The 26,799-nt window shown below is 37.6% G+C and overlaps 1 protein-coding gene across 10 annotated transcripts in view; it reads right to left on the bottom strand.

The window, feature by feature from the left end:
- CEP57L1 (centrosomal protein 57 like 1) overlaps window positions 1–26,799 on the bottom strand; it is a 76,404-nt gene that overhangs the window by 27,904 nt on the left and 21,701 nt on the right. Inside the window, exon 1 of one of the 10 annotated variants that reach the window (XM_045798439.2) lies at window positions 14,669–14,937. The exons of the other annotated variants lie outside the window; for them this stretch is intronic. The gene's annotated coding sequence lies outside the window, so the exon portion shown is untranslated. Of the gene's footprint in view, window positions 1–14,668; window positions 14,938–26,799 lie in introns of those variants that run through there. 10 annotated transcript variants of the gene reach the window in all.

Raw genomic sequence — 26,799 nt, 5'->3', positions numbered from 1 at the left:
AAAGCCTCACTTGATGGAGAAAGGGAGGAGTAATTTTGAGTAAAGCACAGTCATGGTCATTCTAATTCATCTCTGACCCAGTCCCATGGACTCACACGTGGGTCTTGGGAAGGGAGAGGACTGTAAGTAAAAACTGAGAAATATTTCACCAATATCTCTAAAAGATTGGGGCATTAGCTGTCCTGCCTTGTGTGGAATGTTATATTCCAAGGAAGAGGAAAGTTATTAGAGATCACTTAACACAGTTTTGACATTTTGAGGGCACTGGTGCATTGTTAGTACTATTCAGCAAGAGAGAGAGAGAGCAGCTGGAAGGAACATATTCATGGGCATGTATGACAGAAATTTCTAGAGAAAAAAATTCTGAAAGTAGAGAGGTGCCTAAGCCCCAACCTCCAAGGATTCTGACATATCTGGTATGGATCCTAGCTGTAGGTCATTGAAAAGACCTCAGAAAATCCTGTGGAGCATTTCAGAGGATTTGCAAGTGGGGGCAAAAGGCTGTGAAATGTGGGCCTCATCTGCATCAATAGCCTAGTAAAGCTTAGGGAAACTCAAGTTATAACTAGAACTGTTACTGACAGCTTGTAAAGAACCAGGGAAATGATCCATTTTCTCTATTGTATATAAAATTAAGATATCTTTGTGGGCTGCAACTAAGGAACCACTGCATAAAGAAATACTCCTCCCTCCTCCCCCAAAAACTGTGCTAGACACAAATACTGTACTACAAAGCATTTTTACTTGTTTTTGAGGAAAGCAGTTATTCCAAAATGGTCCTTTTTAACAACCAGTGTCTATTCCTGCTAGTGGCTGACTATGCCATCATATCTGCATAAGACTATTAGGGAGACAGCATTAGGAAACAGAGATACTACAATGGGTTCTAGGAATGGGGTACTCTCTGCTTCCTATTCTGCTTTATTATTATTATTATTATTATTCTCATTTTGTAAATGAAGAAGTAGAGGCAGAGAGGTTACTCAAGGTCATACAACTTGCAAGTGGTGGACCCAGGAATTAAACCTAGCCAGTTCAATTCCAAAGCCTGGGTTCTTAATCACTATATTTAACAGCCCATAGTTCGGGGACATTTGCAGTTAGCCAGGTGTGAGATGATGCTGCATTTGGATTACGGTGGTGACAACGGAGATGAAGAGAGTGTATAGAAGCAAGATGTATCTTGAAGATGTAAGTGATGAACTGGATTAAGAGGAGAAGAAAAGGGAGAAATCTAGTTTTCTAGCTTAAATAACTGGGTAGATGATAGTGCCATTTATTAAAAAACAAAGACCATGGCTAATACTCATATAGTACTGATATGTGTCAAACACCAGTCTAAGTGTGAGACATCCAAGTTAAGATATGAAATAGGTAGTCTGATAGAAGAGTCTAAAGCTTGGAGGAGAGGTCTAATATAGAAATATAAAGAATGGCATTGTCAGCATATGGATGGTACATCAAACCATAGAGAATAAAAGTCACCTAAAAGGAAAAGTATAAATAGAAAAGATTTCAGATAAGGAAGGAAAACAAGAGAAAGAGAAACCTATGATGGAAAAGAACCAGAAAAGTATGATGTCAGAAATAAAGAGAAGAGATTGTTTCAAGGAGGGAGTAGTTTAGATTTTAAAAAGTCAATTGATTTTGAAAAGGAAGAGACCACTGATGGTATAATTTAAGAACTGAAGACAGCTCCAAAGGCCCCATGCTAAAAGGGCAAGTAGAGGAAGAGAAACCAGCAAGACATAGAAATTTTATTCAAATTAGGATGTCCTTTTGCAGAGAACTTCAATTACCTGGCTTAAAATCATCTAGGATTCATAAATTGTGTCATGTCATCCATCCTGTGAGCTAACCTGCTGTAAGTCACAGTGCAAACAATTGTACCCATCATGCAAGTCATTTGCACAGAATCAATAATTTTCATTCTTGAAAACTTCTGTGGCAGGAAAGTACACTATATACAATTTCCCTGACTGAATTCATTATTCCCCCAAAATTCATATGTTGAAGCTCTAACCTCCAGTATTTTAGACTGACTGTGTTTGGAGATAGGGCCTTAAACGAAACCCTTAGGATGGGCTCTAATCCAATCTAACTGGTGTCCTTGGAAAAAGAGGAAATTTGGACATACAAATTATGCACCAGGGATGTGTGCCAGGGATCAGGAAAAGACCAAGTGAAGACATAGTGGAAGACAACCATCTGCAAGCCAAGGAGAGAGTCCTTAGAAGAAACCAAATCTACTGACATCTTGATCTTGGACTTGTAGCATCCAGAACTGTGAGAAATAAATTTCTGTTGTTTAAGCCACCTAGTCTGTGGTATTTGTTTTGGAAGCCCTAGCAAAGTAATATACTGACTGCAACTTTTACCTTTGTTTCACAGTGAATTAAACACAGGAATAGTGACGAGGACATAACAACAGATGCCTAAGGTTTATGCTATTTAGAGGACATAATAAAGTTATTTGCAATTTAGAGTTTCCTACTTGATAAGATGTGAAACAATTATGTAACTCTGCCTTGATTTATTTTCCCCCTATAACTGACCTTCAGTAATTTCTTAAGCTTAATAAATTGAATAGGAAATTATTAATGTGTTATCCTGTATGCAATAATTTAAAATAATTAAAAATTTCCCAGTATAATCAAATGGGAGAACAAAACTAAAACCATGCTTTTGACTCACATTTAATTTATATGTAATTTTATTAGTTTCTGACCCAAATATTAGTATTTTTACCTAAAATACTGTAAAATATTTATCCCTTAATAATTTCTATTAAAAATGAAAGAATACTGCTATAGACTTAAGATTAAAGTGTCATTCAAAAAATTATAGCATTGTAAAATTATAAAAATGAGACATTTGAATTACAGGGACGTATAAATAGTACAATCAAATTCAAGTAACTTTAGAATACGGTGAAAGTCTTTTTTTTTTTTTTTTAGATTTTATTTATATTTGAGAGAGAGAGCACGGGGATGGGGAGTGGCAGAAGCAGACTCCCCACTGACCAGGGAACATGATATGGGGCTTGATCCCAGGACCCTGAGATGTCCTGAGCGGAAGGCAGATGCTTAACTGACTCAGCCACCCAAGAGCCCCTAGTCTGGTTTTTAAAAAAACATTATCTTATACTTTCCTCCAAAAAGTATTAAGAGGTGACAAAGGATATATAAGTTATTTGGTTTGAAACAATGGTGACTATACTCAAAATGTTTGAGAAGTCCACTGTACCATAAATCTGTATAAGTCATAAATATTTGGGAGTTCTAGAATTGACAGGGAAATTTCCTATATCCATTTAAAATTTAGATCAGCTGCAATCTTCTCATTTTATAGATGTAGGAGCCAAAGTTCAGAGACACTAACTAATTACTAATCACACAGCTCAAGTTTCCTGCAATCCAAAATCCATGAAGCTAGAGAAAAATATTATCTCTTAAGGACCGTGGTTGATTTATATTTATTGAAACAGAAACTGCCCTAATGGACAGTCATCAGGAAAATGCCTTCTGGAGAGAAATGGGAGGTAAGAAACACTGAATCAAGCATAGGATCGTGTAATCTTAGTAAAATCTAAGAGCATCTTAGGGGCCATCTCTTCTAACCCTTTCTTTCAATACAAACTTACTCTCACAGTATCTTTAACAAGTCATCAAAGCTCTGCTCTATGTCTCCAGAGAGACAGAGCTCACTATCCTCATGCTGAATTCAAAGCTGCTTTCTCTGATTTTTATGGATTAAACAGATTTTGGGAGAAAAAAGGAGAGCTTCTATATTTATTGATATAGAGGTTGCATAGAATATTGACTGTGATAACTATTATATTACATATTGAATTCATCTAACAAAAACTTGCTGCAGAATTTAGGATCATTTTCAAACTTCAAATTTCATCCCTGTATCTGAAATGCCTGTAAAAGAGTAATCCCATCCCCTAATTGAGGGCAAAATTGATAAATCAAATGGAGATGACTCAATCATATAAGTGATAACTTATTTCTGATTAAATCTCAGTAGACTTGACTAGATCCAGATTAGCACAGCTAATTTAATTTAGGAGATAAAGATAATTTTAGCATGTTCTGGTTACCAAGACCAGCAGATTCCTTTCTCCTTAATACCTTAATAGAGTTAAAAAATAATTTACCATATACATAATACATACATGTATAGTTAAAGGAATTATAAGAAAACAAATTTCTGTGTATCTACACCTAGATTAAGAAATAGTGTGATAGTGCTGTTGAAGCCCTGTGCGCCTTCCCCATTCCTTGCTTTGAATTTTGTGTTACTCATTTTAATGCCTATTAAGTTTTATCATATTTGTATGTATCCTTACCCATATATTGTTTGGTGTTGATGGTTTTTAAACTTTATATAAATGGAACCATACTTTTTTCATTCAATGTATCTTCGTATTTATATTGGAACATGAAGCTGTATGGTATTCATTTTCCCTTCTGTATAGTATTCTATCATAGAACATAGATCCTAGAAGACATTAATTCCAATCACTCCCCTTCAGACTCATATAATACTATGGTTCTGAAATTTTTAGTTCTATTTTTATTTTAACCACACAAATTAGACAATATTGCTTTGATTTATAAAGTCAATGCTTGCTATGTTCACCTACAAGTTTTCTTTGCTCATTGTGGTGGACATTATGATGCACTGCCTGGATTCCCTTTCAGGAATGTGAACTTTTCCCACAGCTCCTGGGAATGCTGCCAGAAAGTGGCTCTTGGCTGCTGGCCCTCTTTGGGGATTGCTTTGTCTAAAGAATATTGTCTCATCTAAGGTCAAGGCTCCTTCCAGGGGCATCCCACATCCACTGAGGATAAAAATGCCTGACCCTCTTGCCCCAACTCAAGGCAACTCCAAAGGACCACCCCATCTCCAGAGCTCCCTGTAGTATCAGTGAAACCTTTGTTGGGTCTTCACTGAAGCTGGACTTCTCTAATAGTGCTTCCTTCCTCTTCTTTCCACATGTATTGATCCCAAGAATAGTCTCTAATAAGCCTGTATGCTTGGACCTTTAAGTAGGGAAATACTTCAAAGCCAATACTTCAAAGCCAGTATTTAAAGCAATTTTCTTCAGAGAGGATTTCTATTTGTTTCTCCTGGTCCTTAGGGCATCCCAAACCCAAGACACCATTAAACAACTTTTATATTGAGTTGGGTTTTTTTGGTGTTTTTGGGGGGGCAGTATGAATTCCAACTCCAAACCCACATGAGAATAGAATTGTGATGAGGAGAGATTCTTTTTGTCCACTTCATCCAAAGTCAAGGATGAAACAGTGTCATTCTGAAGAGCAGGTTATTTTCCTGTCATTAATAGAAGGTTTTATCCTTTGGGGATCCCAGCTTTTTACACTGCAGTGTCCAAACTTACCACTGAGCATGACTATCAGAATTTGTCCTTTGCCCCATGCAAGCAGAAACACCTTAATGCCCAGGTTCTGCGCCATGAGAGATCATGGAAGGTGTCCTCAGGGATAAAATGGGTTCGAGGGCTCAATTATCTCTATGGAACTGGGCTTTCTCATTAGATATAGCCTCATATTTTCCCCCTTACTTTGCTTCCAATTCAGCCATGCCTTTCAAAAGCTGTTTTAACATTTTATACAGCATTTGAGTTCTTTACCAGAGGAGGTTTCTCTGAACATCTAATCTGCCATATTGCTTGAACCTGTAACAACGTCAGACATATTTAAGAGATGTTAAATGCTTTAAACCAACCAGTTTTAATTACACACATAGAATGAGATTTATGCTTTAAAAAGGAAAGAGAATTTTTATCTTTCCATTCAGCTAAAGTTCCCAAAGCTACTCCATATTGTAAAGTTTGTTCTTCTTCAATAGCAGAAAGTGAATATTATTTGTTTACTTATTAGTTAAATACAGAGTTCACTAGCAGGATTCAGACAACAGAGTATCTGGTAAACAATCTGTAAACTGAGAGTAAGAAAAGCACACTATAGGGGTATCTAGCTGGCTCAGTTGGTAGAGCATGTGACTCTTGATCTCAGGGTTTTGAGTTCAAGCCCCATGTTGGATGCAGAGATTTCTTAAAAGTGAAATCTTAAGGGGCCCTTGAGCATCCTACTCTTGGTTTTGGCTCGGGTCATGATCTCAGAGTCGTGGGATCAAGCCCCATGCTTGAGATCCTCTCCCTCCCTCTGTCCCTCCAACCCCTGCCACACCGCTCACACACATGCTCATGCTCTCTCCCCCTCTCAAAAAAAAAGTGATATTTAAAAAAAAAAGCACACTATATATTTTTTAAAAATATGCAATGACTTTATAGGAATACCATAACTATTACATTCCAAAAATTCAGAAGCAGCTTAATCATTATGCTTCAATGATTATCATGTATAATGTATTAATAGTAGCAACAAATCTTACATTTAATATATTGACCACTTGACATTCAAATTGATCTATTTAACACAATTAATAATTAACTTGAAAATAGCCCTTACTGGGGGTACCTGGGTGGCTCAGTCGGTTAAGTGTCTGCCTTTGGCTCAGGTCATGATCTCAGGGTCCTGGGATCGAGTCCCACACTGGGCTCTCTGCCCAGCGGGGAGTCTGCTTCTCCCTCTCACTCTCCCTCAGTGCTCTCTTTCTCTCAAATAAATAAATAAAATGGTTTTAAAAAAATAGCCCTTACTGGATTTGAAAAATCATCATTTTGCAGCCATCATAGTAAAGATTAATTTAGGCAAGAAGCATTAATACTAAATCCAAGGGTAGAAATTTTGATGAGGAGTGGGATATCTGCATGGTCTTGAAGTATCTCTTCCACAGATTCCTCATAAGTTTCAAGAAAAAAAGGAATATCTATATAAGAGAAACAAAATAACACTTGAATTGGATGATTAAAATTAATGTCACCCCTAAGAGGTAAGATGGACATCATGTGCCTCTGTATGTGAAGCCGTGAAAAAGACCTGTCACTCAAGCAGTATTCTGTCCAGGAATGTATAACCTGAATCTCAACATAAGAAAACAATATTAAAGCCCCAAATGAAAAACATTCTATTTTTTACAGAGGGGGAAACTGTTTTCCTTAAAAATTATCAATGTCTTAAAAGACAATGACACTTCTGAGTATATCCAAAAGAACTGAAAGCAGGGTCTCTTGAGAAAGTATCTGTACATTCATTCTCATAATGGCATCATTCGCAATAGCCAAAAGATGGAAGCCACACAAATATCCAACAATAAACAAAATGTATATACATACAATGGAATGTAATTTGGCCTTTAAAAAAAAGACATTTTGACACACACTGAAACATGGATAAACACTGAGGACATCATGCTAAGTGAAATATGCCAACAAAAAAGACAAAACAATGTATGATCCCTTATAAGCAGTATCTGGAGTAGTCAAGTTCATAGAAAGTCGAATGGTGAGGGGAAGGGTAAGTGGGGAGTTATAGAGATTCAGTTTTCCCAGATGAAAAAATTCTGTAGATTGGTTGCATAACAATATGTGGTAGGGGAGACAAGTTAAAAACAAGATATGACTCAATGGGATCAGTTCCATAACAAAAGCATACACAGAGTGTCATGGGAATACAAAAGAGATTATCTAACTTTTCCTGATTGATGGAGAAATAAGTAAAGTCAGAAATAATTTAGAACTACAAACAGTTTTGAAAGAGGAGTTTAGGTAAATATGCCAGAGTGGACATACACACTAACTTTTGCTCCCTCTTGGAAACACACTAAAATAATACTGAAACACTTTTTAAAAAAAGATATCAACCTGCAAGGACAACAACAAAACTTTGGAAAAATAGAAAACAGATGTACAAAGAGTAATAAGATATAGCTAATGCAAAAAAGGCAGTCTCCTAACCCAAGGAAGAAAAGCGACTTTTAAGTTTACTCTGCAGCTCAGGAATTCGCTGCACCTCTCTAATTAATAAAGATAGAGCCAAACACTAGAAAACAACATGAAAGTTTAGGTTAGTAAATTATATGCCCAAACTGCCTTTGTCTCTCTATGAAGCCAGAAGACTGCTTTACCCCCATCGGGGAAGAAGACTGGAAGTTTTGTTTTGTTTTTTCTAAAAAGGAACTACAGAGTATCCCTGGATTGAGGGACACTCAGCATAGGTGAGGGTGGCACCAGACTCAAGGCAGGAACATTCAATTCTCAGAACACTGAGAGTCTAGATTATATCCAAGAGGAAATGGGAATATCCTGATGAAGGGAATATGACTTGCCCAAGTTAACAAAGATACTGAAGATGATAAAATAAATGGATTGAATGGATTTGGAGTTTCTAATCAGTTTTTTAGTGCCTGACTCTGCGATTAAAGTTGTTTAATCAAGCCTGACCAGACACTGAGGAAAGATAGACAAGAGACCAAAACAAGAAAACAAGAGGCTTAACAGGAGCACAAAATTTGGAAATATTTATTTAGTAGAGACAGAATGTAAAATCATTGAGGGACATGATAGACCCTAGTGAATTTGACTGGAGCCTAGTGAATAAATGTTGGCAGTAAGAGATGGCTAAAAAGGTATGCAAGGGCCAAACCGTAAAGGACTTTGTACATCACACTGAAGAGTCTGTCTTCTGTAGGATCAAGCAATGGGGAACTAATGACGGATATAAAGGCAAATAACATGATCATGTTTACATTCTGACAAGGTTATTCAGATGGCTATGAGATACACAGACTGGAGGGGGAAGAAATTATTGGCAGAGAGACAAAGAGGTTACTAGAGTAATTAAGACAAAAAATTAGGCCTGAATTAAGACTGGAGTCTTAACTCTTCCTTAATTCTTCCTTAAGTCTTCCTTTGCCACGCAGAAGCTTTTTATAGTCCCAATAGTTTATTTTTGCTTTTGTCTCTCCTGCCTCAGGAAATATAATCTAGAAAGAAGTTGCTACAGCTGATGTCAAAGAAGTTACTGCCTGTGTTCTCCCCTAGGAGTTTAATGGTTTCCTGTCTCATATTTAGGTCTTTAACCCATTTGAATTTATTTTTGTGTTTGGTGTACGAAAGTGGTCCATTCTTCCCAACACCATTTGTTGAAGAGACTGTTTTTCCACTGGATAGTCTTTCCTGCTTTGTCAAAGATTAACTGACCATATAGTTGTGGGTTCATTCCTGGATTTTCTGTTCTATTCCATAGATCTATGTGTCTATTTTTGTGCCAGTACCATACTGTTTTCATCACTAGAGCTTTGTAAATACTACCTGAATCCAGCATTGTGATGCCTCTAGCTTTGCTTTTCTTTTTCAAGATTGCTTTGGCTATTCGGGGTTTTTTGTGGTTCCATACACATTGTAGGATTGTATGTTCTAGCTCTGTGAAAAATGCTGTTGGTATTTTGATAGGGATTGCATTAAATGTGTAGATTCTTTGTGTAATACAGACATTTTAACAATATTTGTTCTTCCAATCCATAAGCATGGAATGTTTTTGCATTTCTTTGTGTCTTCTTCAATTTCTTTCATCAGTGTTTTATAGTTTTCAGAATACAGATATTTTACCCCTTTGGTTAGGCTTATTCCCAGGTATCTTATGGTTTTTGGTGCAATTGTAAATGGGACTGATTCCTTGATTTGTCTTTCTGCTGCTTCATTATTGGTGTATAGAAATGCAAAGGATTTCTGTAAATTGATTTAGTATCCTGACTTTACTGAACTCATGTATCAGTTCTAGCAATTTTTTGGTCTTTGGATTTTTTATATAGAGTATCATGTCATCTGCAAATCGTGAAAGTTTGACTCCCTCATTGCTGATTTGGATGCCTTTAATTTCTTTGTGTTGTCTGATTGCTGAGACTAGGACTTCTAGAACTATGATAAATTAACAGTGGTGAAAGTGGACATCCCTATCTTACTCCTGACCATAAACGTAAAGCTCTCAGTTTTCCCCATTGAGGATGATACTAGCTATGGGTTTTTCATATATGGCTTTTATTATGTCAGGGTATGTTTCCTGTAAATCTACTCTGTTGAGGGTTTTTATCATTAATGGATGTTGTACTTTGTCAAATGCTTTTTCTGCATCTATTTGGAAGATCATGTGGTTCCTATCCTTTCTTTTACTAATGTGGTATAACATGTTGACTGATATGCAAATATTGAGCCACCCCTTCAGCCCAGGAATAAATCCCACTTGATTATGGTGAATGATACATTTAGTATATTGTTGGATTCAATCTGCTAGTATTTTACTGAGAATTTTTACACCCATGTTCATCAGGGATATTGGCCTGTAGTCTCTTTTTTTAGTGGAGTCTTTATCTGGTTTTGGTACCAGGGTAATGTTGGCTTCGTAGAATGAGTTTGGAAGTTTTCCTTCCATTTCTATTTTTTTTGGAATAGTTTGAGAAGAATAGGTATTAACTCTTCTTTAAATGCTTGGTAGAATTCACCTGTGAAGTCATCTGGCCCTGGACTTTTGTTGGGAGATTTTTTTAATTACTGATTCAATTACTTTGCTGGTTATTGGTCTGTTCAAGTTTCTATTTCTTCCTGTTTCAGTTGTGGTAGTTTATATGTTTGTAGGAATTTATTAATTTCTTCCAAGTTGTCCAATTTGTTGGCATATAGTTTTTCATAATATTCTCTTATAATTGTTTTCTGTGGTGTTGGTTGTTATTTCTCCTCTCTCACTTGTGATTTTATTTATTTGGGGCCTTTCTATTTTCTTTTTGATAAGTCTGGGTAGAGTTTATCAATTTTATTAATCTCTCAAAGAACTAGCTCCTGGTTTCATTGATCTGTTCTATTGTTTTGTCAGTTTCTATATACCCCTTCTTCTCCTGCCTTTAGGCTTCATTTGTTGTTCTTTTTCTAGCTTCTTTAGGTGTAAAGTTAGGTTGTTTGAGATTTTTCTTGCTTTGTGAGGTAGGCCTGTATTGCTATATACTTTACTCCTGGGACTGCTTTTGCTGCCTTCCAAGGGTTTTGGAACATTGTGTTTTCATTTTCATTTGTTTCCGTGGTTTTTTAAAAATTTATCCTTTTATGTTGTTTAACCTCCATGTATCTATTGTCTTTCCAGATTTTTTCTTGTGGTTGACTTCTAGTTTCTTAGCATTGTGGTCAGAAAATACGCATGGTATGATCTCAATCTTTTTGTACTTGTTGAGGCCTGATTTGTGACCTAGTATATGTGATCTATTCTGGACTTGAAAAAAGTGTGTATTCTGCTGCTTTAGGATGGAATGTTCAGAATATATCTGTTAAGTCCATCTGGTCCAGTGTGTCTTCAAAATCATTATTTCCTTGTTGATTTTCTGCTTAGATGATCTGTCCGTTAATTTAAGTGGGGTGTTAAAGTTCCCTACTATTATTGTATTATTATCAATTAGTTCCTTTATGTTTGTTATTGTTTCGTATATTTGAGTCACCCATGTTGGGGGAATAAATATTTATAATTGTTAGATCTTCTTGTTGGATAGTCCCTTTTATTATGACAGAGGCCCTTCTTCATCTCATTAATCTTTGGTTTAAAATGTAGTTTGTCTGATAGAAGTATTACTATTCTGGCTTTCTTTTGATATCCATTTGCATGATAAATGCTTCTCCATCCCCTCACTTTCAATCTGCAGGTGTCTTTAAGTCTATGATGAGTCTCTTGTAGGCAGCATATAGCTCGGCCTTGTTTTTTTAACCATTCTGACACCCTATGTCTTTTGGTTGGAGCATTTAGTCCATTTACATTCAGAGTAATTACTGATAGATATGTATTTAGTGTCATTTTATTACTTGTTTTGTTGTTTCTGGAGATTTGTTCTGTTCCTTTCTAGTCTTTGTCACTTTTGGTCTTTCCTTTCCACTCCAAGAGTCCCCTTTAATATTTCTTGCAGGGTTGGTTTAGTGGTCATGAACTCCTTTAGTTTTTGTTTGTCTGGGAAACGCTTTATCTCTCCTTCTACTGTGAATGATAGCTTTGCTGGACAGAGTATTCTTGGCTGCAGATTTTTCCCATTCAGCACATTGAATATATCATGCCACTCCTTCTGGTTTGACAAGTTTCTATTGAAAGATCTGCAGCTAGCCTTATGGGTCTTCCCTTGTAAGATAGGGACTTCTGCTTTTAGGATTTCTTTTTAATCTCTGTATTTTGCAAATTTAATCACAATATATCTTGGTATTGGCCTGCTTTTCTTGATTTTGATGGGAGTTCTCTGTGCCTCCTGGATCTGGATGTGTCTCCTTCTTCAGATTAGGAAGTTCTCACCTATTATTTCCTCAAATAAATTTTCTGCCCCCTTTTCTCTCCCTTTTCTTCTGGGACTCCTTTAATATGAATGTTATTATGTTTGATGGAGTCACTGAATTCCCTAAGTCTATTCTTGGGTTCCATAGTTCTCTCTTTTGTTCAGCTTCATTATTTTCCATCACTTTATCTTCTATATCACTTACTCATTCCTCTGCTTCTTCCATCCTTGTGCTCATTGCATCAAGTCTGCTTTGAATTTCAGTTATTGCATTTTTCATATCTGTTTTTTAACTTTTTTATCTCTGTAGTAAAGGCCCCCCTGAAATCTTCCTCTCTTTTCTCAAGCCCAGAGAGTATCCTTATGATTGTTGCTTTAAATTCTCTATCAGACATGTTACTTATATCTGTTTCACTTAGATCTCTGGCCATGACCTTATCTTGTTCTGTCAAGATGAATTCCTCTGTCTTGGCATTTTGTCTAAGTCTCCATCTTCTTCTGTGTATTAAAAAAGCCTGGTGTTTCAGGGGAAGTTTCTAGTGTGTGCTGCATGCACTCTGTTGCTGTGTTATGGCTGCTGTATCCTTCAGGCCAGTTGTCTGCAGAGGCTGTCCTTGCCTGCAATGGGCAACATTTTGTCCTTGGCCAGAATGTGGTATGTCTTAACTAAGTGTACTATGGTCTGCTTGTTAAATGAGACCTGATACTAATTCCAGTAGAAATGAAGCCCTGCAGAACTCTCTGGTTGGAGACGTGGGCAGGGGTTTCTGCTGGTCTTCTGGGGAAGGGGCCCACGACGCTGGGACTGAGGCAAACCTGACCAAGAAGGGCAGTAACAACAAAATGCAGGGGTGTGGGACTTGGTATAAGCAGGTTAGGCAGCCAATGTTGGCATGGTACTGATTACAGCAAGTGTCTCTGTGTTTATGCTGAGGGGCAGGAGGGAAATGGTGCCTGCTTGCTCCTTTGTCCTTACAGAGGGGTCTCCATGCCTTTTGCTCTCAGTAAAGCACTCTGAGAAGAGTAAATATTCTCCCCTCTGTGTGTCCCAGGCATTTCTCAGATCACTGTTTCCACACTGTCTGCCTCCAGGTTGTTTGCCTGCCTCCTCTCCAGGAGCAGTGCAGTGCCCTCCTGGTTCTATCCTAGCCAAGCCAGCTGACTTTGAAGACTCCAGGCTTTAGGGATGTGGTGTGGGCAGAAGCCTGTGTTGATCTTCTGGGGTAGAGTCTCACCATGCTAGGACTGAGGGAGGTTTGACTGAGAAGGACTGTCACACCAGAGCTGTCACACCAGAGCACAGAGGTGTGGGACTTGTTGCAAGCAGGCTAGGCAGCTAGTGTTGAGGTGAGCTGCCCTCCACAGGTGGCTCTGTGTTTATGTTGAGGAGTGGGGGAGGGAAATAGTGCCCACATGCTCCTGCTCCTTTGTCCCTGGAGAGGTATGTTGTGAAGCTACCTCTCAGGGACAGCTCCAAGAAGAGTGAATAATCTCCTCACTGTGTGCCCCAGGTGCTCCTCGGATGGCTATTTCCATATGTCTGCCCCTGGGTTGTTTGCCTGCCTTCTTTGCAGGAGCAAGGCAGCACCCTCAGGGCTCTATTCTAGCCAAGACCAGCTGACCTTTACAATGTCAGTTTTCCAGCCCTGCTGGATACAAGAACTCAGGAAAATCAGCCCCTCTAGTTTTCTTTCCCACCCAATGGCTTTGGAGAAGTGTTCTTGTGCATTCCCCTCACACTCATTATCTTAAATGAGTCTGGATAGGAGAAATATGATTATATGAGTACAACAATATTTAAGTTTTTTTAAAAGAATATAAAGTAATGCCAATCTTTTACAAATATTTTATAAATTAAAATAGAGCATCTAATTGTTATGTGCACAGTTAATGCAACTCAATGCCATGCAATAAGAGCTAACTGATTTCCAAGCAAGCTTATCAATTGCTGAATTTAAAATATCTGGACTTATGAACATTTTATCTAATTAGAAAGTTAGATATTTCCTTACTGAATTTGAATCCAGTGAGTTTAGAACTTTACAATGTCTGAGATTACTTAAATGATTAGCTCCCCATCATCTTTTACCTGTAGTTTATCTTGAATATTCAGTTCATGAGAAAACGCTTCTAATTTAATATAAAGTGAATAAAGAATATATAATTATATAATTACAGTACAATTTTTAAAAGGGATAAAGATAAGCATATTTAAAAGACTAGTAAGTATAATAAAATGTTAATAGATGAGCAACAGGAGACTTTCATTTTCTTATTTCAACCTTCTTATACATTCTTTACAATAAACATGTATCAGTTTTATAAGAAACAAGTATTTTTATGCAAATAGTTTCCTCTTAACTAGATTTCTGCAGAGGAAAAAAACAGCTGAAGATGTACAATATTGAAAATTTATATGGATATCTGTTGGGGCACTTACATCTCATTTTTAAGGGTCTTATGCCTCCTATATCAATAGAAACTCAGGGAGGACAATTATGTTTATTTCTTTTGTAAGTTCCTGCAGTCCAAACTGCTGTGTTCTGCAAAGGGGCATTGTATCCTCAGGGCCTAATCAAAGAAAAAAAATTGTAAAATGAATCCACTGAAACTAATTTGTTAGATCAACAACTTTTCCCTACTTCTCTACGCTAATGTTTGTTATGGTTAAACCCAACAATTTTGTAAATACAATCCTAAGATTTAAAAATAATCACATATTGTACTTTGATATATATTTTGCATACAATGTTTTATTGTAATATCATTTTACTTAAGTAAATCATAAATCTTAGGATTTTAAAATATTACTAATATTTTTCAGAAAGTTCTAATTTTCTTTTTAATCAGTTATTTTGAGAGAGTTTCAACATTCTTACAATGTTTATTATATTTATCTGTTGAACTTTGTTTCTAACCATTTCTCTTTAGAAAGGTTGATGGCAAACTTATTAAATGTATAAAGAATTTAGAAATTGAGTCAACATAATGAATTTTAAAGTTAACAGTGCTCATATTAATTGCCAAAAATTCACTTTCTTAGCCTATTAACTACCCCCCTCCCCCAACTATCCACATACACAGATTGGGCACATTCGATAGTCAGAATTAATTATGGGAGTGCACTGATTACACAGGCAGCCCAAGGGGGGGAGTGAGCTGTCGGACAATTATAAATAATTGAAGCTCATCTATTTAATTGCCAAAATCTATTTCAACTAGTTTTAAGAGAAATATTTCTAAAATGTTTATTCTACTATCCTTCCTTTTAGGCCAAGTATGCTCTACACAATTTAATCTTTGGGATGACTTAGGATATTATCATAGCTTTTTAATTATATACTATGATACCTGGAGAATCATACTGATACTTTTTGGACTGTTTGTCCCGTCACTGGAAAGTTCCAGAGTTACAGATTTTGTTTTCTGTTTTTACCTTTTGCTTTCTCCTGCTTTCCAGTCTGCTTATGAGCTGTCTGTTTACTTGTCTTTAATAGAATATCCCTCCCCTTTCTAATTGGGTTTCCTAATCTATAGCAAATAAGAAACAACAAAACAATCAAGTCTCATTCACTGGACATTCAGAGATGAAAAATATATATGAAAAATATCGGTAGTCCTTAATGCATTCAGAGTTTAATTATACTACAAAAGGGTGCTACAGGAACCCAGAGGATCATCATAAGCAAGTCTGGGGACTTCAGAGATTGCTTCCTGGAGGAGGTAGTTCTTTTTTTTTTTTCCCCCTTAGAGATTTACTTATTCACTTGGGAGAGAAAGATAGCACTCAAGCGGGGGGAGGGGCAGAGGGAGAGAAAGAAAGAATCCTCAAACTCCCCACTAGGGGCTCAATCTCAGGACCCTGAGATCATGACCTGAGCCAAAATCAAGAGCCATTCCCTCAACTGACTGAGCGGCCCGGGTGCCCTGAGGAGGTAGTTATTAAACGGTGATATGACAGATGAATGAATAGGATCTGATAGGCAAAAGACAGTGAGAGAATGGCTAGTGGAGAAGATCAGGAGTACAGTCAAAGGAAACACCATGGTAATAATAAAAATAATGATACCTTACATTTATTGAACACTTATGTAAATTAACTTAGTAAAATCCTCCTAACAACTCTATGAGGCACAATTATTCCCATTTTAAAGATCAGCAAACTGTGGCACAGAAAAAGTGTTTTGCCCAAGTTCACACAACTAGTTAAGTGGCAAAGTCAGGATTTGGACTTAGGCAGTCTGGGTCTAAAGCTCACACTTTTGATCACCATGCTATATTGCTTATTTACGCAAAGTTATGAAAGCAAGAGAGAATCCACTGTTTTGGACAATCTACTACAGGCAGTATATAAAGCTGGAAGATTACAAATGAGTGTTGCAGAACAAGGGGGCAAAAACGAGCTAGGAGGGGCTTTGAATGCCAGACACATGGGTCTGGATTTTACCATGCAGGCAATAAGAGTCATCTAGCAGAGGAAGAGCAGGATCAGACTGCCTTTGATAAAGATTTCTGTGAGATCTAAATGAAGAAAAACAACCAGAGGGTAGAAGTCCATTTAGGAGGCTATTCCAAAATTCTATGAGAGGTGATAAAGACCTGAACCAAAGCAATACAAGTGGGAATAGAAAGGAGAGAACAACGGGTGCCTGGGTGGCTTGGTCTGTTAAGCATCGGACTTTTGATTTCAGCTCAGGTCGTGATCTCAGGGTTGTGCGACTGAGCCCCAGCCCCTCTTGGGCTCTGTGCTGGGTGTGGAGCCTGCTTGAGATTCTCTCCCTCTGCCCCTCCCCACCCCTGCTGTGCATGTGCACGCACACGAGCTCTCTCTCTCTCTCTCAAAAAAAAAAGAAAGGAGAGGACAAATTAGAAATAAGTCGGATGTTGAATTCATAAAATGTATGACATGGATGAGGAAAATCAGTGATAGGGAGAAATCAAACTGTAGTCAAAGAAGAAAACGGAGGGTGGTAAAGGTGTATAAAAGGTTCATTTTAGACATGTTTGACGTGCTTGTGGAAAAATAACAACATAAAAACAGCTAACACTTACATTGAGCTTATCATGTGCCAGACTCTGGTCAAAGAACTTTATATATGTGAATCCACTGAATGATCAAGGCGACTCTCTGAGGTATTCAAATTTCACTTTATATGAGGCACCTGAGAAGCTAAGTAACTTTGCCCAAGGTCACACAACTATTAAGTGGCTGAGCTGGGACTTGAACCCAGGTGGCCTGGGTCAGAGTGTATTCTGCCTTTAATAGCGCCACGTCAGCTCTATAGATGAATTTGGCATCCAAGAAAAATGGTTTAGACTAAACATAAAAATTTGGAAGTCATCAATAAATATAGATGGCAGCTGAAACCGTGAGTATGCAATTAGATACATATGCAGTAATTTTTTCTCTAAGTGTGGTCCTTCAGTCACCTTGGTATGAATACCTTGAGGGTATTTATTAAAAGTGCAGATGAGAGGGGCGCCTGGGTGGCACAGTGGTTAAGCGTCTGCCTTCAGCTCAGGGCGTGATCCCAGCGTTATGGGATCGAGCCCCACATCAGGCTCCTCCGCTGTGAGCCTGCTTCTTCCTCTCCCCCTCCCCCTGCTTGTGTTCCCTCTCTCGCTGCCTATCTCTATCTCTGTCAAATAAATAAATAAAATCTTAAAAAAAAAAAAAGTGCAGATGAGAGAGAGGGCATCACCGAGGTCCACAGAAACAGAATCTCTGGGCCCAGAAATATATAGTTCTTACTCCCCAATTGATTCTTATGCAAATTCAAGTTTGAAAATCACCAATGAGGAATGAACAAAGAAATGTGTAACAATGACATTGTTTATTAGAAGTGTGTCTACCATACGAGTAAACAAGTTCTGAAGAAGACTGGTTAAGTAAAGGCCTAACCAAGTGTCCAATGGGTCTCTTCTAAGCCACCATCTATTATAAGATGCATTGTTCTTTTATGTACCATGAGAAAAAAAAACAGACTTCTCATATAAAGCTGAAACAAAAGAAAGGCTACAAATGAAGAGAAGGATAAATGGAAAATAAACCCACCACACAGAAAGAGACAGCAAGGAAACTTGAGTCTCTACCTTTCAAGTACTAGGCACCAAGTAGATAGAATTTTATCCCAAAGACAGTTCTTACACAGCTTTGTACTCTGAATTCATACTACCAGTGAGATTAAAAACAAACTCTTAAACAGAGAATTTAAAATGGTCTCAGGTTGGTAGTAGTGCAAATGACTGGTAGAGGCAAATGCAAATCCTCTCTGAAGTAATCCAACTTTAATTCAGGCCAATAATGATTATAAGACATATCACTATTTTAGAACGTTTTTTTAAATCTGAAAAAAATGTGTATTAGAATCACTGAAACACAATAAATGGAATGTCTACTGAGCTATTCTGAATGCCCAGAAACTGGGATGGAGAAGCTAATTTCTGGTTCTCAAATGTACTCCATACATAATTTCATATAGGTATTGATTTATTTTTAGTAGTAAGAACTATAAGACAGTTATTAAAAATTATAAAAATCCTTTTCCTTCCCATCATATTTAACCATGTTTTATAATTCCCCCAAATATAAAAGGTCTCACCCATAAAAAATCACAAAATAAACAAAACAACCAACAAGTGAGATCAGATCACTCCTACCCCAACTCCACGTAAATGCTTTAACATTCTCTGGTACTCTGAGAACTAGATTGCAAAATTCACCACAGGCCCTGGTAACTGTCCAGACACAAAAGGAGAAAGAGTAAACTTTGCTCCTGCCAAGGATGATGATTTATAGTCCCAGTCTAATACTCAGTATTTGGTCTTTTACTCACAGGCACAAACACACTAACTAAATACTTGCATTATATCCAGAGTATTCTGGCCCTTTTTAAGAAAAATTAATCCCTTTTCAACAATGCCACCATGAAAAAAAAATTCCTTTAGCATTTTTATAATTTTCCAGAAAAGCTGTGTATTCCTAGTTCAGGCACGCATTTTCCATCTTTACCAAGGATAGGATAAGCACTGCACAAATTATACACCATAGCTGTCCTGGGATCTTACAAAACTGCAATTTCACTATATAGCGAGCATATCATCATTAGAACACTAAAATGGCTTTAGAATGACAATAAGCACGAACTGATCATTGTGAGGAGTTCCCTATTTAAAAAAAAATGTACAAAGAAACCAGTTATTCAACCAACCACTGCTAGCTTCTCCCTGCTTTTGGTGGGTAAAGGTCCTCAAAGTCCCTCTCAGAGCACAATCCTGTCTAAAGCAACTAAGATAAGAATTCAAATCTGATACCCACTCTTGCCACACCCTGCCAGAGCATCTCTTTCACTCAGGAAAACTGTTTCCTACCCCAGGAGCAAATGTATACTTGTATGAATGAATGTGAGTATAGGGATTTTCTAAGACTGTGGAAAATGAAGTATCCCATATCCTTATCTATAATTTAATATTCACTTCTCCATAGAAACAAGAGAATACTGGTTTTATAGTGCCACTGCTGTTCTAAGCACGTTATAAAAATAGTTTCTAGGTGGATCTGTGGAAAATCCACTCTGTCACTGCCAACCTACTCAGTAGTAACTTTTCAGATGAAACTTGTTAGTATAGTTTATGTACTAAGTAATATTTAATTTAAAAAATTTAAGTGGCCTATAATCCCACTATACAGCAATCCCTATCAACATGTTTTCTTCTCAACAGTAATATATCAGGACACAGTATTGAAGAGCACAAAATATAAAGTAAAATACTTCCTACTCCTAGACTGCTGATCCCCAACAATGTCTACTGCCTTCCTCTCTCTGAAGATAACAACCATCAACAATGTCTTGAGATCAGAAAGACAATTATTTATTTACCTACATACTTTTCTTTAGTGACTCTCCTGTCCTACACATCAATCAGTAGACAATGGAGGAAAAAATTCATTGGATTCTAGAAGCATGGTCATCCTTTCGATTACAGCACCACTGGTTAATTCTTTACTATTACATCCTTTAAGCTGTTGATATTCTCTTGGATTTAGTGATGAGAATTTCTTAGGCATTTCCCCTTCCATTTCTATAGTTTTGAGGACAAGACTGCATCTGCATGGTTTCACTAAGGAATATGACATAATGGAAATGGCTCTGGATTAAATCAGAGGACCTAGGTTTTTTTCTGTCTCTGACACTTGCATAGCATGTAATCTTAGTTATATCACTTCCTCTTAGTTTTGAAAAATATTAAGTATTATGTAAATATACAGTGGTGGAAGTAGCATGATAATAAACTCTTTGTCATTCTTTTCTTGGAGTTTCCTTATGACTTAGCCCTTACAAATATTAATCTCTGGGCTCCCTATGGCTGGGTTAATTAACTCTCCTCTTGCATATTTATATACTTAATATATTACATTGAAATATTCCAGGATGCCTGGGTGGCTCAGTTGGTTAAGCGTCTGCCTTTGGCTCAGATCATGATCCCAGGGTCCTGGGATGGAGTCCCGCATTGAGCTCCTTGCTCAGCTCGGGCCCTGCTTCTCACTCTGCCTGCTGCTCCCCCTGCTTGTGCTCTCTCTCTCCCTCTCTCTGGCAAATAAATAAAATCTTTAAAAAAAAAATTCTGTTCATGTCCTTCCCTTAAATGGCAAGCCTTAAGGACAGGAATCAAGTTTCATTCATATTTGTAATCTTAGCACCTAATTCAATAGTTAATAAATGCTTGCTAAACTGAAATGAATTAAAAGCCATGTAGAGCTCCAAGATGAATCCTACTAACAAGTCATCTCAATATAAAGTAAAAGGAAGATGTCTATGCCATTCAGACAAAAGAGAGTGCTAATCACTAACAGCAGTGTCTGAGTTATTCTGTCAAAAAGCAACACAAATACCTAGGTTTGTCATAACATTGCTCTCCTTGGTATTCAGAGCTCCGTATTCATAATTCCAATTCTTATACCTACTAGCAAGCTGCAGTATCGTAACCACACCAACTTCTGATCCATAGATCTGAAGTGAACAACTATTCACAAAAGGGCTGAAGTAATCTACTGATGGACAGAGTTGTTGACAAGCTGATCTGTAAAGAGACACCACTAAGTCCTTACTTTTTTTTTTCAAACCAGACTTGTTGGCACAACTGCTAAGGTCTTAACATGAGAAATAGCATATGTTGTTGAACAGCATGGAGGGCAAAAGGACAAAATCTGATTTTCCTGCCTAGCTAAGGCAGAAGCTTAATTAAGATAATCAAAATATGTTTTACTTAAAATGCACCTGTGAAAATTTGTATTAGCCTCCTCTTAAATATTCTAGTTCTTCAGCAGTTTTCAATGTGCATACTTTACTTTTAGCTGACTGTGCCAAATGCTGAAAGTTCTGAGGACCTTCCAATGTACCCCTAACAGCCAACATACTGGAGGCATAGAAAAGACCCTATGATAGCTAAACATGAGATCTTTATTGCTGTTAAGAACTTCTCTTAAATTCAAACAGAAGCTGCCTGTGACTGTGTCTGCATAATTTGCTTCATATAACATTGAGATGACTTTTCAGGAAAGCTAATGTTAGGAATTGGCATAATTTTTAGTTTTCATTCCATTTCAATTCAGTATTTGCTGAGTGTCTAACATGTGCCAGATTTTTTGCTAAGAGATGGAGATGGAGAGGAAGAGGTCATAGTCTCAGGCGAAATAAATGAAATGCCTAAACAACTCAGGGCTTTGAACTTGTTCTAAACTAGTACAAATTTGATGCCTCACAAAATGTAGAGGGTTGACTTCATCACGCTGATTTCATCATGTCAGTTGGCCAAGTTTGCCAGTCCAGTCCAGACCAACCCTGGCTAAGAAACCTAGCCTCCTTTAATACGATCAACTTTCATCCGTTACTTAAAAGCTTCCTATCAGCTGCAAATTACAGCCCATCAGGAGACAGAGAAGAAGGGCACCTGGGTGGCTCAGTTGGTTAAATATCTGACTCTTGATTTTGGCTTAGGTCATCTCAGGGTCATGATCTCAGGGTCTTGAGATCAAGCCCCAAATTAGGCCTGAGACTCTCCTTCCCTCTCCCTCTCCCCCCTCCCTCCCTCTCTTAAAAAAAGTCTCTGAAATGATTAATAGGGAGGAAATGACATCCTTTTTTGGCTAAAGTTTAAATACAGATCAATCAAGGCTAAACTTAATTCTTTAAAATGTATATAGTCTTATACAGTATAGTCTTCATATCTGTACTCAAAGGCAAAATCTAAAATTATCAACTAATACTTGAAAAGTATTATAATACTTTTAAGCCTTTATACATCAAATTTTAACTTAGCCTTACAAAGTGGCATACTATCATTATAGTCATTTTTGAACACATGAGGAAACCAAGGCATAAAGATTAAGTGACTTGCCTAAGGTCATATGTGTAATAAGTGGCAAAAACAGAATTCAAACTCAGGTCTCTAGACTCTAAATGTGGTTCCCTTTTTGTTTCTGAACTGCTTGCCATAAATCGTAGTTAATCCAATTTTTCCCTATATTTAGCCTTAGATTAAAAAAACCTAACATATTAATATTCCTAGTGCTATTTATTTAAGCCAAAATTAAAATAAGCTTGCATTCCCTAAGTGCACACACTGACAGTGGGTGGACTAACCAATACAGGTGCTGAAGCAGGCAGATGCCAACTTAAGGTTAACACTTTTCCCTTGTATAAATAAATCCACACACAGAGAAACATGTTTGGCTGAGTATAATTCGATTTGTAAAATTTCCAAAGCAAACAAACAGTACAACCATTAGAATTGTTTTCCCTTGAAATAGACCTCCTGTGGAGATAACAACTGAGAAATAAAACATCTTTAAAACAAACTTTATTCTTTCCTTAAAAAAAAAACACATATATACCCCCAAATAAATATTTCTTCATTTCTCCCTTCTATCCACAAATCCCTCAACTGCCTCTGACAATGAAAGAATAAAAAATTAACCATAGATGGTTTTTGAAGTTGGTAATGCATAACTCTTACAAAGCCATCGACTATCATTATTTTAGCATTATCTTTAATGTATTTATTATAGTTTCTGTGATTTAATTTAGTTGTCATAACAAACATAATTTTATTTTAGCAATGTCTGCACATATCTGTCTTCCTCTATAATTCCTTAAGAGCAAGGGACCATATCTTATTCATTATTCTATTATCCACTGGACTTACCATATGGTAGTCATTTAATAAGCATTTGTTGTCCTTAAATCAATTAATGTAGTAGAAATACATAAAACAAAATACATTTGAGTCTAATAGCTAACAAATATTCATTCACAAATGTATTGCATACATTGTACTTCTACGAAATCAGGATTCACCTTTTTTTTTTTTTTAAAGATTTAATTTATTTATTTGAGAGAGAGAGACAGCAGAGGGAGGGGGAGAGGGAGAAGCAGACTCCCCGCTGAGCAGAGAGCCTAATGCCGGGGCTTGGTCCCAGGACTCTGAGATCGTGACCGGAGCAGAAGGCAGACACTTAACTGACTGAGCCATCCGGGAACCCCAAGGATTCACCTTTAAATTATATTTAGCAACATGTTTTCTTTCATTGTGGGACATAGAGTAATGCTGTGCCTTACGATCTTTGGCATCTTAGATTCAATGAATAAAGTCTTTAAAAAATACATATTAAGAACATTCTTCTCATGAGATTAAATAAGTAAATGCAAAGTGCCAATCATGGATCTCTAAATTACATAAAGATGTGAGTGGGTATCCCTTACAGAGGGCTCCCCTGCTCGATCAAATCAGTGAGTTAGAAAAAAAAAAAAAAATCAGTGAGTTAGGTCTTCAAGAGCCAGAACTTTATTTTATTCATCTCTGTATTTCTAGTATGTGCTCTCTAGGGGCTCAATAAAGATGAGCTAAATGAATAAAAACATCTGGCCTGGGGAAGAGAATGAACTGGGGGAGAGGGGATGATCCATGCTGTAAAGGGAAAAAAACAAATTATAATGATAACTAGGCTTAAAGAAATAAAAAGAAATATACTTATTCTAATATTTAAAGATCATAGATCTACCACTCACTAAGGATTCATACCATTAAACAGTATTTACCAAAATATTAGTTTCATAGGATATTAATTGAAGTTACTCCCTAAATTAAATAGATTTCCAGCAAATAAGCTTGTGGAAATGTGTAAAACAAAATTAACCAACTTCTTCACGTGCAAGTTTTTAAAAAATATTCCTCAATATTAACCCAGACTTTAATTTTTAATATTCTACTTTAATATCTTTAATACTCTACTATCATTGTGAATTTCCAAAACAGGGATAAAGTATGCATTTCTCAAACTTTTTTTGCAACAGAAACCTTTTTGGGGGATCCTCTTGAGAAATTAGCATTCCAAAAAACAAACTTCAGGTAATATCTATATACAGAATCTTCAAAGAAGCTCTACACAGAAGGCAACTATCAAAATATTACAAGATATGTAACTGGTACCACGAAATAACAAGCGATAACAGAAAAAACAAATAGCAAATTGTCTAAAACATCCTGCTGCATGCATAGAAATTCATATTTCCACTGTGTAGGAGGGTAAAGGAAGAAAAAGAAAGAAACTTCCTTTTTAAAAAAGTTAAAAATCGTAGCTCACTTGATTTAGTAAATAGCCACTCTGATATATTGAATTAAATGGCGCCAAAAAATTGTAGTACACTTTCAAAAGTACCTGACAGAATCATGATGTAGCCAAATTACTGGGACGATACTACATTTTCTCATTAACACAACTCACGAAACAAGGAGGGTGTATAGAAGAGATAGTACAATAGAGCAACAGAATTCAAACAACTGGTGTAAAACTACTTTGGAGCAAGAAGCAGAATTTGTCTCATATATTCTCAATGAATAGAGTTTAAAAAAAGATCTCACAGCCATCATCTGTCCCTTTTTGAGCAGAGGAATATAAGAAAATACAATTAGGTTCAAACAAAATGAGAAAAATAAGGAACATTAAATACTTAGCCTTTATACACCCTGATGCCAGAGATTCCTCCTTCCACTACTACTTACTGGTGGGCATTACATTTGGATTCACTGGTGTGGTGGTGATAATAGTTAAGTTCTAACTAGTTCTGCGACCTTATACTAATTAGTACCTAACCTTCCCAAAACTTTATATAAAAAAATAGAAGGGCTGATCTATCTTCAAGTTTTCATCTATTTTTAAAATTCTACTAAAAGAGAAGCAAATCTACATGTATGTTGAATTCTTATTTAAACTTTTATTGAAGCCATTTTTGAGCTCTCAAACAAATAAAATTTTGTCTTTGCAGTGAATACCCCTATAAATACCTTGGTTATCTTATCTAGACAACTATTAAGATTTTAAACATTAAAAGAATACATAGTTTTAATTATTTCAACAAGTGAAGATACATCTGGATCTCTACAAATGAACATCTCCAGCGCTGAGTATTGAGGTACGAAGCGGGGAGCCGTGAAACCGCGCACAGATATCGGAAGATAAACGGAAGGGGGAGGGAGCCCGAACGCGCCAGGAAGCGGTAGCCACCTGCACGGGGGAGCGGGCGGACTCACGGACGGCACCCGCGAGAGAGCGAACTGAGACCGGTGAGCCGGGAGCTCGCGCCACCAGGCATCTCACGGAACAGCGGAATCCCGGTGCGCTCAAGGGATCCAGATTGAGACCGGGAGCTTCCGGAGCGCACGCGGGGCGGCTGGCGGCTGGCGGCGTTAGAAACACAAAGGACAGAGACGCGCCGGCCCTGGATGTGAGGGCTGGGACACCGGGTGTGGGGCGCACATCCCGGGACGCTGCAGGGTTGAGCAGCACCAACAGTAAGGGAGTTAAAGTGGCCAGAACATCAATGGAGAACGGGCCGCAATCCCTCTGTTCTGAGACAGAGGCTGGGATTTTGCCGCTGCTGCTCTGACTCTCAGAAGAGGCACAGCAAACCACCAGGGAAAGCCGCCAGAGAACAAAAGCCTGGAAATACCGGCTCACAGCATGCCCATCCCCATCCCCCCTCGCAGGGGACACGGAGACTCTACCCAAACAGGGTTGCCTGAGTATCGGCGCGGCAGGCCCCTCCCCCAGAAGGCAGGCTAAAAAATCAAGAAGCCCACAACCCGGGCGCCTGGGTGGCGCAGTCATTGAGCGCCTGTCTTCGGCTTAGGGCGTGATCCCGGCGTTCCGGAAAGGAGTCCCTCATCGGGCTCCTCCGCTGGGAGCCTGCTTCTTCCTCTCCTACTCCCCTGCTTCTGTTCCCGTTTTTGCTGACTGTCTCTCTCTCTCAGATAAATAAATAAATAAAATCTTTAAAGAAGAAGCCCACATCCCTAAGATCCCTATAAAACAAGGGGCACGGCCTGGGACCCAGTCAATAATTTGGGCTCTGGACAACCCCGCAACCTGTCCTCATCAGAATGGCAAGAAGGAGAAGCCCCCCCTCCCCCAGCAAAGAAAAGACAGTGAGTCTGTGGCCTCTGCCACAGAAATAATGGATATGGATGTAACCAAATTATCAGAAATGGAATTCACAGTAACAATGGTCAAAA

This window comes from Ursus americanus, chromosome 11 (assembly GCF_024610735.1).
Source record: "Ursus americanus isolate L20-20 chromosome 11, mUrsAme1.1.p, whole genome shotgun sequence".
NCBI classification, from domain to species: Eukaryota; Metazoa; Chordata; class Mammalia; order Carnivora; family Ursidae; genus Ursus; species Ursus americanus.
Note: the sequence above shows the minus strand (reverse complement) of the source record. Positions and strands in the feature narration are given on the sequence as shown.